Below are 20379 nucleotides of genomic sequence, written 5' to 3' on the forward strand. Positions count from 1 at the left end.
CAGTGTATTTGTGTATGCTCACCTGCTCTCAATTACCTGACTCAGTCACCTGCTGGCACAGCTGCTCTGTGTGAACTCATTAGGTACTGTAGTATCTATTACAATGCTATGCGTTTAGCATTTAGAAGAAGAAGAAGAAGCATACTTTATTTTTATCACACACAACATCATGCACAATGCACATGCCATGCTTCGTGAAATTCTTATTTCTCTGCATTTGACCCATCCATCGTTTGCCTTCCTCCGCGGCAGACCAGGAGTGGAGGGCTGCCAGCCGACAGCGGCGCCTGGGGACCCGGTTCTCCTTCGTCACCATTGTTGCTCTCAGGGTTTTCTGTATGTACACCAGGCTGCACACTGAAAGGTCTTTTCATACAATTTATTCTACTGTCCACACTTGACAGTAGAATAAATTTTTGGCTGGACACACACGAGCTTACAGTAGGTTTGGACCTGAGCTCTTGTAATGAGTTTATTCAGATTGAACCCATTAGTTATTCCAAGTATCTATTTTTAGATACTTAAACAAGTTCGACCAGAACCTCTGGGTCAGTCTCTTTGCTTTGTCCCACTGGAGATAAAAGCATGTCGTAGGTGTCAGAATATTTAGAGCACTATCTCACTGGCAAGAAGTGCTTTAACTGTTGCCTCTCTTATCAGCAGTGTTCTCTTTCACCAAATAAACAGAACATTTGAAGCGACTGAATGGACTGATCTAATCGCTCTCTCCATCTCGCTCCTTCCCTCTTTCTCCGTCCTTCTTTCCTCTTTTCTCACAAAAGGACATCAGAGGTGAGAACTGCACTCCTAGATGTCAGATGACACGGTGTGCCCCCCGCCCCCCCTTTATTCTACTCACTGTGATCTGTAACGTTGTGTTGAAAGGTGTCACTGCGAGAAGATAAATGCAGTGTGGCCTATCAGCAGACACCAGCAGGAAGCGTAAGGGAGAGAGGCAATAGAGGCAAACATCCATTCTCATTAACTCTTAGCTGAATTACTAAGCCAGTTGACTTGTATATTGTAAGTGCACTGCTTATCACTGAGCTGCCCCTCAGCCATCTTTAAGGCCACTTAAGACTTTCTGTCTTGCTTTTCTCCTTTTCTCTTTCCCTGCTCAGACATGAACAAGTACTCATATATTCTTTTGTTTCCCATGACAAGTGTAGCAATGCCACACCTTCTTCATCCTGGATCCATTATTATTCTTCCTCAAGTGACAAATGTGATTATGGAAATGCTGAATGTGGGTGGAATTGAAAAAGAATGAAAGGATGGTGCAGCTGCTGTAATTGATCTGGACTAACTTTGTTGCTGTATACACTATAAAGACACTTAAGTTTCAGTTAGGACAAATCTTAGATTATTATACACACTGCTTTCATGTTGAACCAAAAGGAGCGAACATGAAACAGGTCACTCGTTCATTGGACAGTTCTTGTGATGTAATCCTGCATCATCATTGCTATTTGGACTCCCATGGGGAAATCAAATGCTGGTGACTGGCAAGCAGGTCATGCAGCACTTTACTGAACCTGATGTTTTTATTTATGTTTCAGAGAATCAGTCCAAACACTCGCAGCAGAAGATAAGCACAATATACCTAACAGTCATGGAAAGTCTCCACATTCACACTGGATGATCACTTTTCTCTGATTGGTCCATACAAAATAACCATGCTGAAGTCTGCTTGGAAAATCTACCTTTTCAGATGGTCTCGGTCCGTTTGTTTAGTAAGTATCGAAGTCTGATGGACAGCTTTCAGCTTTCTTGTTTCGACCTGACAATGTCCTCAGGCATCAAGGTCTGTGAGAAAGTTTGGTGTTTGTCTACAATGAGTCCTGATCTGAAGCCCATCTGACATCGCTAACTGTATCTAGCCTTGATGGCTGACATCATCACCACATACCACAAATTGGCTGAATTGGAACAAATCACTGCAGCCAGATATCAAACCTTGCCTTCACTTCCACATACTCTTCACGTATCCGACCACTGAGGTCTTCTTTGGGCCCAGATGCTGTGAATCACATGACATTCCTTCCAATTACATTACATGTATCACTGCTAGGTAGAAAAAAAAAACTGTGAGACTGAGCGAGCCAGAGGGAAAGGAGAGAATAAGAAGGTAACAGTGATCCAGTTATCAGACAGCAATCTGTCTTCCACTGGCAAGATCAATATACATCAGGGATACGACCGTTAATCATAAGACACACATGCAGTTGTATGTGAGGCAAACACACACAGACACACTCATAACACATGCCATAAAATTATAAAATTAGATAGACAATAATGCAGACTTAAAATAATGTAACTTATGTGTTACTAGAGCTGGGCAGGAATGAATGAGGAAATGTTTAATTCACTTGCGTTGTATCTGCATTAACCTGCCAGAGACTTGTAAATGTTAAAACCTTTAATAGCTTTTAATATTCAGGAAAGTGTGCTGGAATTTCAAGATGTGTCCATAACCACTAGACACATTTCAGCACCTGTGTGACAAAGGTATAGGTTTGATCCCTAGTCACTGCCAGTGTGCCATGATTAGCTGTTCCCTCTAATGGCAGGGTAAAAATATCTGTCTGTCATATCAACTGTTAAACTATGTTAATAATGTCTGCGTTACTTTATGTTAATCATGTCAGTTTGACAACTAAAGAGCCCTCTGGTAGATTCATTATTCATGACCATGTGACACAGTCTACAAAGTAACATAAATTCTGTCTTTCACAAAGTTCGTTCAGTCTTTGATTTGCCCATTTAAGCTGTATCTGAAAGTTAATTTGAACCTTTTCTCTCTGTGTGTGAGAGATTTTTGCTTTGTGTCCACTGATGCACACAGGTGTTTTCACTCACCAGGTCCAGACCTCCTCTGAGGACTGTGCGAGTGTGTACACAATGTGCTTGACATCTCTGATCCTGCTGTTGATTTTGTTGCACCTGTGGAAGAGCTTGACCTTTCTAATTATTTTTGGTCACTCTGGTGACTTCACATAATTCCAGTGTAGCTCCATCAAATTCAACCTGAGGGGAGGCCCAATTAGCTAGAAAAACTGAAATAACCATTTGGGTTCACAGGGCCTGATTATTAAAAGGCACCTTCAACCTGCATTATCACTCACATTTGGCAAATAATGGCCCCGTAAAGTTGATGTGGCAAAAGTGTTAGCTAGCGTAGACCAAAATCTGCATTCATTTTGAGTCGTGTCTTTACAATCAATTACGATCAGTCATTTGCTTTTATCCAAAGCGACATACATGTGAATTCACACACCGATGTGTTTGGTATCTTGCCTGAGGATACTTCAGCATGTGGACTGCCGAGGATTGAACCACCAACCTCCTGACTGGCAGAGGACCACTCTACCTCCTGAGCCACAGCCAGCTATACTCTGTCTGCTGTTTGATGCCGGACGTGCAGCATACAGTTAGTTTCCGCTAAATACAAAAGCCTGCGACAGTCACATCGAGGTTGATAAGAGAAGTGAGAATAAACCAAAATAGGAAATCTGTGGGCCATAAATCCACTTGATGAGATGAAAGACCCTAAAACACTCTGTAGAGCAGGATTGGGCTGCAGAGTTTGGTAATAATTCTCTGTAATGTGACCCCCTTCACATTACACATACTGAGGCAGCTTTAATTTAAAATTACAATATACTTAGATTGTTAGGACTGTTAGGACTGCAACATAAAAGTTAAAAGGTTGTTCTCTCCCTGGTCCCCAAACCAACGTCCGAACACTAATTTGCAATTAAAGTGACGTCATTTATTGTTACTACAAAATGTGAAATTGGGACAATAAACTAAAGCAGTAAAATTCAGGGTCAACTAAGGCCAAAACAACAAAGAAAAGAATCCATCTCCTGTGTTGTGCTGGCTAGTCCCAGATGAAACAACAAACAAAAACATTTAGTTAACGTAACTCTTTAAATTCTACACTTAACGCTATTTTTTATCTAAAAAATTTGTAACCAGCCTAGTTTCAATAAACCTTCCCCATCATTCCCAGTGTTTTTTACGGTCATTGTTCCTTCTTACACTTTCTTTCCTGAATACTACAGAGGAAACATCTGGATGGAGGCACAGCTTCATTGCACATTACATCACTTTGACTTTTTTTTTTTTTTTTTTTTTTTTTCAAAAAAACATTGGTTTCACTTCAATTCATATGTTAGAGCTGCAGAATTTCATCCCAATGTTCTGGAGTGAAAGTGAAAAAACAGCCAGCACTGAATTATCTCCTTTAAAAATGTGGGAACATTTCCAATCAAATTATTCACACAGTGTATGACCTTTCTGAATCTGGAACTGTTAAAATCTCGTGTCAGGATGCCATGCTGCATGTCATCATCAAACACAACCGCTATGTGTGTGTTGCACACTCCCGAAAACGTGCTAGTCTACTTTTTTATGTTAATTTCTTTTAGCGCTGAAAAAAGTAGTTGCTCGAGCAAATATTTTTGTATTTCTAAGTTGCTTTTTTACATTCATGAAATGCCTCGCAGGTCAGACCAAATTGGTTTGCATTTTGTCCGGAAAGCGGAGGTTCCCCACCCCTGATCTAAACCTAAGCAAACTCCAGCTGTTTTACAATGAATGGAGGTAATGATCATGTATGTTGTTCTTCCTCTCACTGGGAATGAACCTATTCATTCATTTAGGTCTAAGGAGGTGTTCATTGTGGTATGACCAAGAAATTAAGCAGGGAGGTTTCCCCAAAAATTGTTAATGTTTTCCCACTCCATGGTTATACAATTACAAAACTGAACAGAAAGCCACATGGACAGCTAGCCAACTGGGGCACTGGGCCCAACACCGTCTGACAGATCTTGTTCACAAAGCAAATGATGGAGGTCGAGGACAGATCCAAAGAGCTGCTGTCAGACTGCCGGGACTGAGCTGCTGGAAACCTGGCTTTTTAGGATGGAATGTTGAAACTCAGGAAGGACAATCATGGTTCACCTACACCTGCTCCCAGCACCATCAGCCACCCCAGCTGCAGCCAATCCACACTTATCAACCACAGCATAAAAACCTGGATCTCCTCATCAGTCTTTGGCAGATTGTTGTACCCAGCATGGTAACACGCCTTGGTCGCTTTGCTCGCCCCTGTGCTTTGCTTTAGAGTTTTGCCTTGTCTGTTTTTTGCGTGACTAAATCTATTTTCCTTGAGTCTCAGAATCAGCTCCAGTCCACCGCCTGAAGAACCTGCTAACTCATTTTACCAACCTGCCTGCTCTTTGTCTGGATCTACCAAGAACATCTCCCTGAGAACATTATCCATGTTTGTGATCATACATCCTTTTTACTATTCAATCCTCCAGTTTCTGTGTTCTGCATTTTGAGTTCAGGTCAGGAAATACAACCAAGGCTAACTGCTCCAACTTAACAGTTTCTGCTGCTGTCTTCTGTGGTTGCTTTCAGGGGTGGACTGGGACTAAAATGTCCTTGAGCTTCAACAAAGACTAGCCCACACATACACTACTCATATTGTTGGGGAATAAAATTCTTGTCATTTCCGAAGCCATCATTTTCCTTTTAGACCAGCTCAAAGCTCTACATTATGAGCTTGAAATGTTGCCATGTTTTTAGTGTATTGCGAGTTGTCAGAATCATCATTGATAATTGAATTTTTTTTTTTGTGTGGACCACAGGAAGACCCAAGAATAATGAATCTTGTGACCAGATGTGCAGCCCCTGTGTCTGCAGGTATTTTGTCTGTGGTGTCATGACCTTGGACAATCTGAAGGAAAAGCTGGGCAGCTAGTGCAGCCTTTGTTTATCTCTTTACACCCTTTGAGAGTCCTGTAGCTTTGGCATGCACTGCAGTTTTCAAGTTACCTGACCCTGACAAACTTTTTGTCATAAGAACATCCATGCGCAAAGTCTGGTCTTGGCTTCCTGAAGGACCTAATGCAGGGCTACGTCTTCGGCCCACAGCTCTGTTTGTTCATTAGTAGAAAATCAGCATTTGATAGGATGCCTGTAAGAAAACATAAGTGTCATTAACAAGACAGAGAAGGGACACACTTAATTCAAATTTAGCGCATGTACTGTATAACACCAAGTGGAGCAGCCTTTACATGTGCATGTTAAGTATATGAGCTGTAGCATTATTAGTAAACTAATGTCGAGAAAATATTTGTGCATTATATCTGACAAAATCTGGCAAACAGAATACTGGCCAGTGGATGTTCTAGTCTTCATCAGAGCGGGAAGAGTTTCTTGAATTATTGCGTTAACAGCCTATTTCCTTAGCAATGCAACATCCTGGATTGTAGTAATTTGTACAAAGAACATATAAGCCTAAGTGAGACTTGCCTCTAGCCTGTGAGGTGCATCTTTTTATTATTTATTTGTTTGTTTTTTGCACTCAGTGAGAAGTTCTTTCATATGGAGTCCCTGTTTCTTAAGAAGGAAATGGAACTCTGAAAAGTTTCATATTGACCAAAGTGTGTGTTGCCTCACACTTCCTTCTGCTGTTGGTATAATTCCTCTCTTGCCAGTGAATTTCACATCAACTACATGTTCCAACACCTGTTATATCTTCTGTACTAGATCTCAGAGGGCTGATTTGAGAACCATGCAGCAGGTTGGCAATCCCTGCTTTAGCACGCTGATGGAAACTACATGTTTCTATCATGCATGCAAACAATATTTCGACGAAGCAAAACAATGGCTAAATGAATGCAGCTGCTGTCTGCAGGAATCAAGTTGGTATATTGGAGCTATAGTGTAGGATCAAAAGGCAAATATCCAAATTCTGAGGTGCAGCTCAACAATTGATTGCAAATACTGTGCATGCATATGGTTCTTGTTGGATTTTCACTCTGTCCAACATAAAGTAATCATCCCTCTCAAAGCCAGTGATAAAACATTATGAATTAAGACAAGCACCAGAAAAATGAACCTTTGAGGAATCCAGACAGAGCAAATGTTTCCTGGATGACATATTACTGAGAAACTGGCACCAGCATTTTGAATTCCAATTAATAAAAATCTTCTCCACAGCTGAATCTATCCTACTGCATGGTCAGTGACTCGAGGAGGGGCAGGAATCAGCCACTTTTCATCCTGACAGAAAACTAATAAACCAGAACACTCGGTGACAACAAAAGAACTCTTAGTTGTTACAAGAGCTCAAATTTTTTTACACTCCACTTGCACAACATCAGCACATGTTGCTACATCCATGGACAGATTACGTGACAAGGAGGTCCTGGGCACAGACATCTAACCTACATAAGAACAAGATAAGAACACAAAGAGACATAAGAATTGCAAAACAATACAGCTACATTGTTTTTCATAATGTTATCTCTTTGTAGTCATTTGTGTCTCTTTCTAGTAGTTTTGTGTCTCTTTGTAGATACAGTCATTTAAAACAGAGGCTCTTCAGACGGTTTGGTAATCCATCCATGTGTATACTTTGCCTAATAACTTGCCTAGGACTCTTATTTGTACTTAGCACAGACTGAGGAGTAGAGGCGCACATCGGGTCAATGATATAAACAAGGTGTGAAACTCAGCAATTAAAAACGAAAAATCTACTAAAACTGAAACTCAATGTGACCTTTATAAAGGCTGTGTTGGAGCAGATGTGCTGCACTTTTTTTTCCTTTTTTTTCTTTTTTTTTTAACTTTTATTCACAGTCTGTTAGAAAGAAGAAAAGCTTAATCTTTTCTTTGAGCTTTTCTGCAATTTGCTTTCACCACACTGCCAAGGAATCAAGGAATTATCTCTTTTTGTTCTCTTATTTTTGTGTTGCTTTTCTTATTTATCTCCTCAGGGAAGACAGCAAAGCGTGTGCAATAAAGGCTTCACATACAGAACCAAGCAAAATAATGACAATAACTCTGTATAATACAATAAGTAGCTTAGCTAACCACTTTGCTGACACACAACCTCTAAACTGGTCTCCCAAATCCTCAGCTTCAACTTCAGGGCTTCTTGTGTCAAATCAAATTCAGGCATTAACAGGCAGAGATTTGATATTAAAGCCCTGAGGTGATGCAAGATTGAGTTTGAAAAACTGTTGCAATTAGTGTCTGCAAAGTATATTTTCCAATTGGCAGTCAGTGCTTCGCAATTCAGAACAGTGCCTAATTTAATCCACTGAGGTCTCCTTCAGTACTGGTCTTCACCTACACTTCAACAGCATCAGACTGACAACAGCACTGGGTAATCAGCACAAGGCTCTGTGTTAATGTGGACATGTCGGGGTTAAAATTGGAACATGAAATACGGAGTTGAGTTAGGTTTATTGAATGTGATGATGCTGCACAGTTTTTTTTTTTAAACAGTTTATGATTGCTCACACAACACAGGGTTGCCTGTCAACTCTGTGTGTGAGATCAAGCCAAGATCAAATGGAGTACGAGTGACCGACAAGAATTTGAAATGTGACCAACAAATAATCAGGATCTGCAGTTTCCGTTCCCTTTTGCCCCGTTGTGCCTTTGTGTTTCCATTCCCCTCTGTCTCTTGTCTGTCTCTTCTTTGTCTGTCTTGTGTGTGTTTTACTGCAGGGCGTGGCTGCTGGTCTGGTCTGGCTTCCTCCTCTCCTGAGTGTTTGTCACTACAGTTGTGGCTCATGTTACAGCAAGGTGAAGCGGCTTAACATCAAACAATGAAGTACAAGAGATGAAGTGGGAGTGTTGTTGTCGGGTGTTGATGCTAGAGTCAATCAAGCGAAGGATGAGAACTGAATCGCAATCTGCAAGTTATTGGACATAACATTGGCAAAACAAGGATGGAGTTTCTGCTTTTTCTTACAATGACTGTGTCACACTGCTGGCTGGACATTTTGCGGCCCTGCAGAGCGTTTTTGGTCCGTTGGATTGTCTTGCCAACGTCGACAACGCACGGATGAGTTGGTGCATCATTATGTAGCCGACCTGAGAGGTTTGGCTGGCCTGTGTAAGTTCAGGGCACTGGAGGAGGAAATGATAAGGGATCAGCTGGCTGAACACACTACTAACCCCAAACTCAGGGAGAAATTACTAATGTCCCCAGATGATTTGACTTAATCACAGGCTGTGAAACAGGACACAGCCTGGACATGGACCCCTGCCTTGCGGTCCGGCGAGACCCACCTTTGTGACCTGCAGTACTTCCAGTACAGTGGTCGGGGCTGTGTTCTCCCAACTGCACCAGGGCTCAAAGATAAAACTGAACTTGACCTCCCATAGAGAACAAATTATTTTATCTATTTTGAAAATCAGACAGCCTTAAGAAACATTACCCAGCAATCATAAAGTTATATAAGTATAGGCAGCATTTTGCTAATGCCATTCAAAAAGCTTTGAATCTCAATCCTGTTTTTGAATTTGCTAGTTTGATTGAGGCACCAAGGCTCTTTTCTAAATTACATCTGCTGAATGTTAGCATTCATTTTCTCCATGGGAATGCAATCCATGAAGTGTCCAGGAAGTCAATAGGAACTGATTGGACATGGGGAAATGTGTGAGGCAGAGTACAAAATGTTTGTGAGGCATAGGCCCAGTCACTGAGGAATTATGGCTCCTGAAAAAGCGAATTACCTGAATTAGACCATGTTCACAGTATGTGGAGAATTCATTTAAGAACAGTTGCAGTGTGAATGGGGAACATGGAGTAAATAAAAATTGATGCAAAATTGGCATTTGTGTGAGACTTTAAGTTTTTACTCTGGTACATTAGAGAGGAATATCAAACTTTTTATCACATTTTTTCAACATGCATTTATGGATGCTTTTACTAGTTTGCAATTGTTGCAATCATAGTCAGTCATTACACTCCACTTCAATTAAGATGGCGTTAATCAATGCAAAGTCCATGCCCAATAAGACTTTTACCCAATGGGACTTCATTGTATGTCATTTGATCTGGACTTTTTGTTTATTATGAAGACCTCATTGAAGTGTGGCCTTGTCTGAACTATGTCCCATAGGCTGTGCCTTTGTCAGCACACGGGATGTCTGGTCAGGGTGAAGGCTTAGCTGCTGTTTTTTTTAAACAGTTCATCTGCTGCACGGTGGATATCGATGAGTTCAACACTTGAAGTGCAGGACTGGCTCTGTAAGTGTTTGGTGTGGCAAACACTCAGGCAAACAACATCCAGGAAACGACAAGCAAGACCTGTGGTCAGGGACAAAAGGCTAAGGTAGTTACCGGGGATCCGGGGAACAGGCGTGGTCGGAAACAGGCGGGGTTGGCAATGGGAGATCAGTCCATGAAATACAGCTGGAGAGTCTTGCATGAGAACAATGACGGTCTGGCTGAACAGCTTATATACTGCACTGATTGCAATGAGTCTCAGGTGTGTGATCAGGTGAGCAGGCAGGTGGCTGTGGCTGAGAGCGGAAAAGTACTGAGGGCACCAGTGAGTAGATGACGAAACAGTGGCAGCAGGTAAGACTATGCCTAAGTTTACACGTAGCAGGGTATTTTGGAAAACGGATATTTTGGCCCCTCCGTTTTCAAAAATAACATCGTGCACACAACATCGTTTTCAAAACTGTTGTCGTTTATATGAACCCGGATAAATACGCCGTCGAGCGCATCATAACTATGCCCAACCTATGGGCGCGAGTGTAAACAAGGTTGTCACATGACGTTAAGTATTCAGTCGCATGTTGTGACGTTTCGGAACCTAAAACGCTGTTTAACCCAGTTTACACGCTGACAAATAGCCGGCTTTTTCAGAAATCTCCACTTCAGCCGGAGTTTTTAAAAATGATCATTTTCTGTGAAAAAAAAACTCTGTGTGTAAACGAGAGGCCAAACAGCATGAAAACATATGCATTTGCCCCAAGTGTAAACGGGGTCTAAGACAATGTTGCAATAAATGGTTAACCGGTCACTCCACTTCTGAGTCTGCGTTTGAGTCCTGATTACCACCACTGAGCATAACATAATCTTTGTAAGCGTGTGTTGATTAACTCACCTGGCCCAAATATTGGCCTTCTAACTGTAGTTGGCAATCTTTTATTCCTCTGTGATTGTTAAACTTGACAAAGTTTTGATTGTTGGTGATGCATTAGATCAGGACTAGGAGTGATATTTGCATTGGTCAAAGAGAAACAGAAGAGAGGGAATGGGTTCTGAGAACAAACGTAAAGGCAAGGAAAGCTACAGGCCCTGATGACATCAGCCCCACACTGCTCAGGTGATGTGTTATAATTCCTAAAAGAAAAAAAAAAAAATTCATTGACAGTTTCAGCACAATACCACAATAAGCAGCAGCAGGAATTACAGTCTTGGTAACCATTTGGTAAACTAAAGCTACCTTACTAGGTAGCCTGTAACAAATAGTACATCGTCATTATAAACTTGAGAATACATCAGAACAGCGACACAAAGAAATCCTGTTTCTTTGACCACTTGCATAACAAGGAGACATTGATTTAGCTGGGAAGGAAGGGTTATGTTTTTGTGATTTAATAGTGACATAAGTTAATAATAACCACAGTCTTACCAGTGACTTTAATTGTCTAACCTTAACCCTGCTTTAGGTGCCACACAACAGTGAATGTTTTGCAGATTCATAAAATATGAAGCTGTAATGTGGGCACCATTACACAAAAAATCATTTTGGCAACATGAAATTGTTGCATACATGCAAAGTTGCACACATGTTGTATGTACTAAGATATGCAAGCCTATTATAACCTGTTGTTTAGTATAGTGAAACACTGACATCATCATCATTTTTCATCATCATTAAAGTGTAACCATGATCTTTCCCTTCACCAATCCCAAGAAACCAAAGTGATTAGAAACTGGAAAGGCCAGAGTCCTTTTAATTGACTTTGCCTCCACAATTAATAAGGTAAGAAAGTGAAGGATAGACAGCAATAGCTATTAGTGACACTGCTGACCACAATTAGACTAACATGCAGAGTTCCTCTTTGCTCAACAAAGCAGTCAGGTATCTGAGTTATCACTCTTTCACAAGAAGTCATGATGGGCAAATGGGGGGAAAAAGAGCTTTTCGGAAGCGGGGAAGATCTTCTCTCTAATTTTATTTCTGTCATCTTATAATCCACAAGTGTAATGCAAAGACTTCATTTTGTAATTTCCATACACCGTAGTGATTTTGTGGTTAATAAGAGAGGAGATTCATCCCTTGGTGCCACTAATCTCCAAGCAAATTCCTTTAATTGTCATGCAAATTGACTTTGTTTGTACAACATTACTGGAAATCCTTGGTAAATGATGATTAGATGATCTACATAGTTGCAAGCACTGAGCATTGCCGTGAAGAATGACTTATATCTGGAATTAAAAAGTACTACAGTTACATAAGAAATATTGACACTTCACTGACGACTGTTCAGCTTTCACAATATGTTCTTCGTGTCATTTTGCATAGAGAAGCAGAAAGAGCCCTTTTAAACACTTTTACCTTAATCTCAAATGTGCGTGACTGAACTGCTGGTACCAAGATTGTAGATAATAGAATATGATTGTTCAGGATGTACACCACATGAAAAGGCAAAAACTGAAGTGAACGTTTTCAGTTAAGAGCAGATGGACAGAAGAGAAGATACAACAAACTTCCAAACAGCTGTGGACAGACGGCGGTGAAGTCTTTCTACTGATGTGGCACAGAAATCCATTTCCTTGTTGCTCCTGTTAAGTTATTCCTGCTTCATCAGTCCTGATCAAAGTGGTTCATGAATCCGCATATAAATTTGCCCTTAATGTGTTCCTGTGACCACCTGAACACCCACTGAGTTGCATCACTGTAAATGTATCCTGTGAGCGAATGTGCTGAGTCTGTCTGCTGCTCCTCATAGTTAGGGACAGTCAGGGAGAAAATCACGGGCATCCGACCGCAAAGAGACACAATGAGCACAACAGTGGAAACAAATTGGTACGCTGGGGAACTCTGATGCCTCATTTTTGCTACCCGCTTTGGTTAAGACATTATAACATACTTCAGCTGCTGCAACATAGATTAGTCCTGCAGAGAGAGTCCTCTGTGTTGGAAGTGTGAACAATATGACAACCATGACAATGCATGTTGAGCAGCTCAGCGGGATGTCTCCACACATGCTTATGTCTGACATTGTGTGGCTAAAAACATGCAAAGATCAGACTGATCATGCCAATATAAATCATCATGTTGACACTGCTTACAACATAAATAAAACATCTTGTTTACATTCCCTCTTGATTTCAAGGGTTGTTCTCCACTTGTATTCATGACCCCCGGGGGACAATGAGTGGCATTAAACACTGCAACACAAACAGACAGATGTACTGTATTCATAAGATGCGCCCAATCCCAATAATTATCTATTTTCCTTTCTTTTGTTTGTAAAGTTAAGCCATCTGCAGAAGAGACATGACATGTCAGGGATGTCATAAAATGCTAATATGATATTTTAATCAACATGTAATTTTAAGAGACCACAGGGCCCTAAATGGGTCCTGGAGAGACAGGCATTAAAGCTAGTATGGCATGTTGCCAGTGCTTCCTAAATCCCAAATATGTTAAGTAGATTAATGATAAATCCTCTGAGGCACCACATTATAACCCTAGAAGGCAAACTGTCTGAATGACTAAAGCCCTGGAAAACAAACAAATGAACACTAGCTGATTTAAATAAACATGGCACATGAGAAGGTCACAAAATCTGAGCACTCACCCTCATTCTCCATGACCATATGTTCTTTATCGCCTCTTATACACACTGGAAATCAGTTGTACTGTTTATCAGTTGTATTATTACGATATACCTTCCTATACTAGGTTTGCAAAAAGTATGGGGTTTGTTGATTAATGTAGTTTTTATCCAGAGGGGCTGTGTTTAATTTAGTTAGTAATACATGACGGGCATGGAGGCAGATGCAATGTTGTTGACATCCATGTACACAACTTCATTCTATCTTTTATGGCTTCATTTTCATATCAATGCTTGCTGTTAAACACCTTTCTGTGTGTGAGGCAACACGGGAAATGAGGGAGCAGTGTGTTATCGACCTTGAAACTTGTCAGTGACAAACCGAGAGGACTAGGAAATTGCTAAAAGAGACTTCAAATGGTGTTTTGTGTACAAATGTTGACTTGGCAAAATGGATGTTTGACTGGAAAAGGCTATTAAATGCAATATTTACAGCATATTAACTGTGCACCTTTGCATTTAATGAAAGAGGCTGTTCTTCCTCACTGGTCTTCGCAGCTTCACTCATTGACTCTTTTAAGATGTCCTGCTAATAGGGATGGTAATGCTTAATGAGGATACAGTCTGCCTTTTCTAAGTGCTGGTGTTTAGCAAACGCTAACATTATTACAGAAACTTTGAAGAAAATCAAAAAATGAAGGCGTAATTCAACAAAATGCACATATTCTCCACCTCGTCCAGAGATAGATAAAACGATTATTATTTAAAAAAAACTGTTTAGTACAGCACATAACTGCTCATAAAACCATATATTGTCCATTTCTTACTGTTCTGTTTGTATAGGGTTTAACAAATTAGATATAACATGTTAATGTTTTTAAATTTTGACAGAGCCTGGCAAGCTGTTTCTTTATACTTCTGGACTTATTGGTCATTCTAAGCTTCACTAATGGTCTCCTTTCTCTAGGTCTACAATAACAGACCAATATTAGAGTGGAATAGATCTTCTCATCTTACTCTCAGCAAGAGAAGGCACGGTAAGTTTAGGATGTTTCCCAAAATATCCATCTCTTCCTTTTAGACAGCTATGGAGAGGCAGACAAGAGAAAACCTGAGTAAAAACACCTGGATGGCACAGAGACTTCAGCAGATGCACTATGTATGCCCTCAAATTGTTAATGTGAAAGCATTTTAAAATTTAAACACATGCTTCCATCTGAACTCTCTTATGAACAACTTATTCTCACAAGAAATAGAAAAAAAAAGTTCAAAACAATAGAATCAAAACCTGCACCAGGCTCTCCTGTGGCAACTTATCCTTGTCTGATATTTTTATTCTTGGAACGTTCACTTCATATCCACAATACTGCTAATCCTTTTTAAATGTTGCACTTCATTTCACAAAACAAGTGATTGTTTCTTTTACAGGTATCAGAATAGGATCAATGAAGTCATCACCATAGCTCAAGAGCCTCCATAGCCATTGATTGTTAGCTGGTTGCCAGTAGGTTCAGTTTCAGCTGATAAATAACAATGGCGTCTGCTCAAGACATGATGAAATGAAATAGCAGAGAGGGACCATCTGTCTACATTATGCTCTGTGGAAGGAAAGACCTTGAGAATGGAAAAATCTGCTTTTTATTGCAGACTGTTAATCAAAACACACTATAGATACAAGCTGGAGGAAGGTACCCGCATCTCAGTGCAGATCAAGGTCAATGCTGGCTCTTCCTCTCTTTCTGCCTCTTTATCTGCAGCATGTGCTTGATATGAATATCCATGCCCTTCAGTAGGGCGTCCCTGCTGTGTCAAGGCTGATGATACAGTTGGTATTGTGAGCAAAGAACATATTCGGTTCACAGGACTGATTAGCATTAGAGATGAGAGTAGAAAGTTATCAAGTTAAGTTGTTTAATTTTCATTTGATTTTATGGCAAAAAATGGCACTAAGCAAGATAACCCTGAAGATGTATATAAAAACCAAGGTATTGAACAAATATATGATGGCTCTTGTTAAAGAATTAGGGGATAATTAAAAGTATTTCAACTCGTCCTGAGGGAATTTTATGGCAATCCATCCATTAGTTATTGAGATATGGACAAAAGTGGTGGACCAACTGACATACATTACCATTCAAGCCACACTGCTAGCATGGCTAAAAAGCATGAATTCTATTATGAGAACAGTTTTTTGTAGCAGCATGCACCAACAATCTGTGAGGGAAATTCAAGCACCGTTGTTACCATTCGCCTCTTTGTAAAATGCTTTCGTTGTGTTCATTTTATTGGATAGTTGTGGATGGCTTTGAGGCATCCTTTGTCGTCCCAACAACAGTAATGACATTTTGAGATCAAGGTTTTGAACTTATAGTTCAACAATTGGGAGTGTTAGTGATGGAGGTGGGGTCACTGGTTGCGGATAAGGATCAGGGTGACATGGCCATCCGACTGCAGCACATGATGCAACATTATCAGAGTGATGAGTGAGGTAAAATAACAATTGACAGATGAAGGAGAGAATAAAGAAACCCTTTAAGGCCTGGTTGAAAATACTGCTACTGTAATTACCACCAATATCTGCCAATGGCCCATTCAACGTTTGTCACAGGTTCAGGGCATTACTTAACCTTGCTAAGCCTAAGTAGAATGAGAGTGAAAATGATAATTGAGTGGTCATTACAGATGAGGATCTTGTGTTAATGGGTGCTCAATGATCATCTAGGATGGAATAAATGAGCCTGAATGGCTGAGTGGGAGATTGCAGATGGAGGATATTAGTATCATTATTATTGGATGGTGTGGTTGCTATTGGCATTTCCAGAATTAAAGTCTAAGGGAGCTGTGAGGCGGAAATCCTCCATGTTGGTAATGCTATAAAGCAGCCACTTCTAATTAGTAAGTGAAATTAAAATAGTCAACCAATAGATGGTTTTGTTTTGAAGCTACAGAAAGGTGGAGGAAAAGTCACCCTGCCTTTCTTTCAGAACATTTTCCTGCTATTTAAAAAATTTATTTTCAACTTTGAAGGCAAACAGTCTTACTGATTATCAGGTTCAGAAGGGGCAAGGTGAGAGACATAGTCAGGGTCACTAAGGGGAGGTCTTTACTAGGGGATAGGAGAGCAGGCGAGGTCAAAGGCAGGCTGGGTCGATAGAGGGAAATCTGTCCAAGAGCAATTGCTGGAGAGTCTTGCATCAAGGCTAAGAAGTAGACAGATGTGATACAATAGTTTATTTTACCTTAGCTGAGTTATGCTACGATGCTATCTATGTATTTAAGGTCTGTGTGTGTGGATGTGTTAAAAGCAATGTAACACAGTAGGCATATAGAAACAAACAGCAAGCACAATGATTGAGGTATTTCAAACAACAATACCATTGGGTGGTCTGTTAAGAGCAGCATATGATGTTGCAGTGGAAAGGCAATGAGGAGTTCTGCTAGGTCTTGTCCAATGGAAAACCAGGATTTGGATTCAAACCGTATCTTGCACTCAAGGCCTGATGGGGCTTTGGTGCAGTTTCATTGCTCAGGCTTTAATTTTTACATGTAGGCCTCTCTTTGTTTACCCACATGGTGACATGTGGCATATGGCATCATCAACGCACAGGAACATCCTGTCCTTCCTGACTGTTTTCTCACATCACATACCTCGAAGTCTTGCAACATATTGTATGTGCTGATGCCTTTGTGGTACCATCACTGTCATAGGAAATTCCATAAGTCACATCTCCCACTTGAAGATGCATTCTTACAACATTTCATAACATAACTTTAACACTGTGACCAGATGCCTGATCACTCTCAATGATCTCATCTACACCTTTGTACGCAGATCTACAAGACTTGTCTGTTGCACTGTCTTGAAGATTCATTAGACTGATATTTTCCTTACATTACTCCTGTCTCCGGCGTTTTCTGAGTTTCAACATTTGGATCCAGTTTCTCTTTTTGCAAAACACAACAAATCCTCTCAGTACAGCTTGGTGGCTATCCTGCAGCTTCCGCTCAGTCATTCTCCTGGACTGACGAACATAAATTCCTCTGGAGGATTAAACTCCAGCATGTTGATCCAGCCCGGTCCCCTGCACGACTTCTGACACCATATGTCTGCTTGACCTCTAACTGACAAGAAGGAAAGTCTAAAACCCTTAGCGGTGTTTAATGAAATTCAGCATGTCGTCAACACTCTACACAGCAAAACAAGCACTAAACTGCGCTAATGCTTTTAAGGTACCATTATTGTCTTAGGAAATTGCACACCTCACAATTGCATGTCCTGTTTGTCCTTCCTTCCAGAACTCACCTTGTCCTACTTCATCATTGCTTGCGTGTCAAAATATTTGTCTGAGCTACTTTTTCCAGTGTCTGATATGAAAAAGAAGAAATGTGGCACATGAATTGGTTGAGCCCAAACTGACAACCATATGGAAATATGTGCCATTGTATCACATGTTTTTTTACATGGGAAGTGGGTGGCTGTACATGAACTAGAAACTGCTGCAATCATTAATGTAACCTGCACCCATCATTTCCAAATGACAGTCCACCACAGGTTAATGAGCACTTGTGAGCATTTGCACATGTGCAGGTGCATACATAGCAGCATTCTGTCTGTTTTACTTGTCTTTAGCAACACAAAACTGAGAATGAACAGTTCTTTTGTGAATTTTGAGTTAACTACTCAACTGCCAATAGAAGGTTCCATTTGTTCCAAAAGGTCTTTGAAATTCTCCATTAGCTTTTGTGAGTCTGACATACGCAAATCCAATACAGCACAGTGCAAATAATAGGTTCTCTTCATTAGAGTAAGCACTGATCAACCAAGACAGCAGAACTGTGAAGTGTTCATATCTATACACGTCAAAGTCAGAGATCACAGATTTCAGAATAGAGAGCAAAAACAGAATTCCATCAGATACAAACGAATATTAATTTAGAAGTGATGCACAAGTAACAAAGGAAGACAAACAAGGGTTTTAAGACCCACGGCTCATTAAAATAGCTTGGAAATGTGTGGGGAGTTTTTGAGGAGTGCTGATTGCGTTCATTAAAGCTGACAGCTATCTGTGTAGAGAGCTGACTTCAAAATGCATTCCTTACTGTAGATACAGCGTTCGAGTGCTTTGTTGCTGAAGAGTCGAGAAAGAGTGTTTAAAGAGAAAAAAGACTTTTCTGATTTGAGGTTATTACATTCAAATGAAATCGTATCTTATTGTGGCACTAAAGAGATGCTGCATCAAACAGACATGAAACGTCCACCATTATAACTGCGACGACGGTTATTTCTAACCATGACTTTTATCGCAGCTGGTGTCAGCGTACGTCAGTGGGTGCACACTTTTAACCTGTCTGAATGAAAATCAATTCGCTGTCCCAATGGCCAGCAACTTTTAGCAAATCACTTTCTTCCTTTCTTAATCACAGTCTTTGAAAGGCTTTCTGTACTATGTGCTCCAGTGTATCATTTCGTGAGTCATACTCATTTGCGGCATTCTGCAATCGGCTGGCGACAGTTCAGGGTGTACCCTGCCTCTCGCCCATTGTAGCTGGGATAGGCTCCAGCCCCCCGCAACCCCGAAAGGGATAGGCGGTATAGATAATGGATGGATGGATGGATATATTTTATGCTAGCAACACGCTTTGATGGGCCCTATAGATCAGTCACTCTTCCCCGTGGAACAGAGCGTTGTAGTGCATGTAGCTGCAGACTTTTTAAGGTTGTGAAACTTACCTCTACCTGTTACTTCTATTCTTCAACCCTGGAACACACAATGCCCGCTGATCCAGCAGTCATTCTGTGGGAAAATTTCCACTTTGGCCAACATGACAAGAAAACACAACTAAAGGTCTTGAGTTGAGCTTCTGTCACCCTCCTAACCCTAACCCTAACCCCTAACCCTAACCCTAACCCTAACCCTGACCCTGACCCTGACCCTGACCCTGACCCAAATTGGACAAAATGGACATCAAGACCGACACATCTTCCAAGGGAAACATACATTTCATCAGTTTGCTATCTTGCTATCTACTGTATACCTATGGATTTGGCAGGGACACACTTACATATCCACAATATCACAGCTCAGATTAATATATTGAAACAGACTGACATAATCTTTCATCTCCCATGTCTGCCTTCATAGACAAGACTGTAGGGGCTCTTCCCAGCAGATTGCTTATTGTAACAACTGGTCCTCTTTAAAAATGAAGCAGAGAAGTCTGCCACTCCATGGTCACTGAAGATGAATAGAGGCAGAGGTGAATTTTGACAGCGTACTGCTGCAAATGCGGGAACTGAGTGTAGAGGAGAGAGCGTGTGAGGAGCACCTCTACTACAGATGCCAGGTTGGAAGCTGCCTGCAAGAAAAACAAGCACCACCTGTCTTCTGACCATGATGCAATGATGACAGCAAAACCCAACAAGAGGCAGCTTCCAGCAACAATCCCTGCCTTCATCTGGACACACTTTTTATGAGTCCAGAACAAATAACAGATATACTGTATGTTGAAGTGTTTTTGGTGCCACCCAAAAAACCCCACTGAGCTTCTGGAAACTCCTCTTTAACCTCTGTGTACGTTGAAGTAAGCTGAACGTACTGCAGGTGAGAATAGTAAGCCAGCTAACATGAGCTATGTTCATTTTTCATGCGTAACATATAATGTTTGATGTTATGATGATGGCATTAATTTATCTTGTAGGTGATGGTGTGTTGGGCCTTTAAATTGTTTGCTTTAGAAAGCAGTTACACTAATGTT

This window comes from Chaetodon trifascialis, chromosome 10, assembly GCF_039877785.1.
Source record: "Chaetodon trifascialis isolate fChaTrf1 chromosome 10, fChaTrf1.hap1, whole genome shotgun sequence".
Taxonomy (NCBI): Eukaryota; Metazoa; Chordata; class Actinopteri; order Chaetodontiformes; family Chaetodontidae; genus Chaetodon; species Chaetodon trifascialis.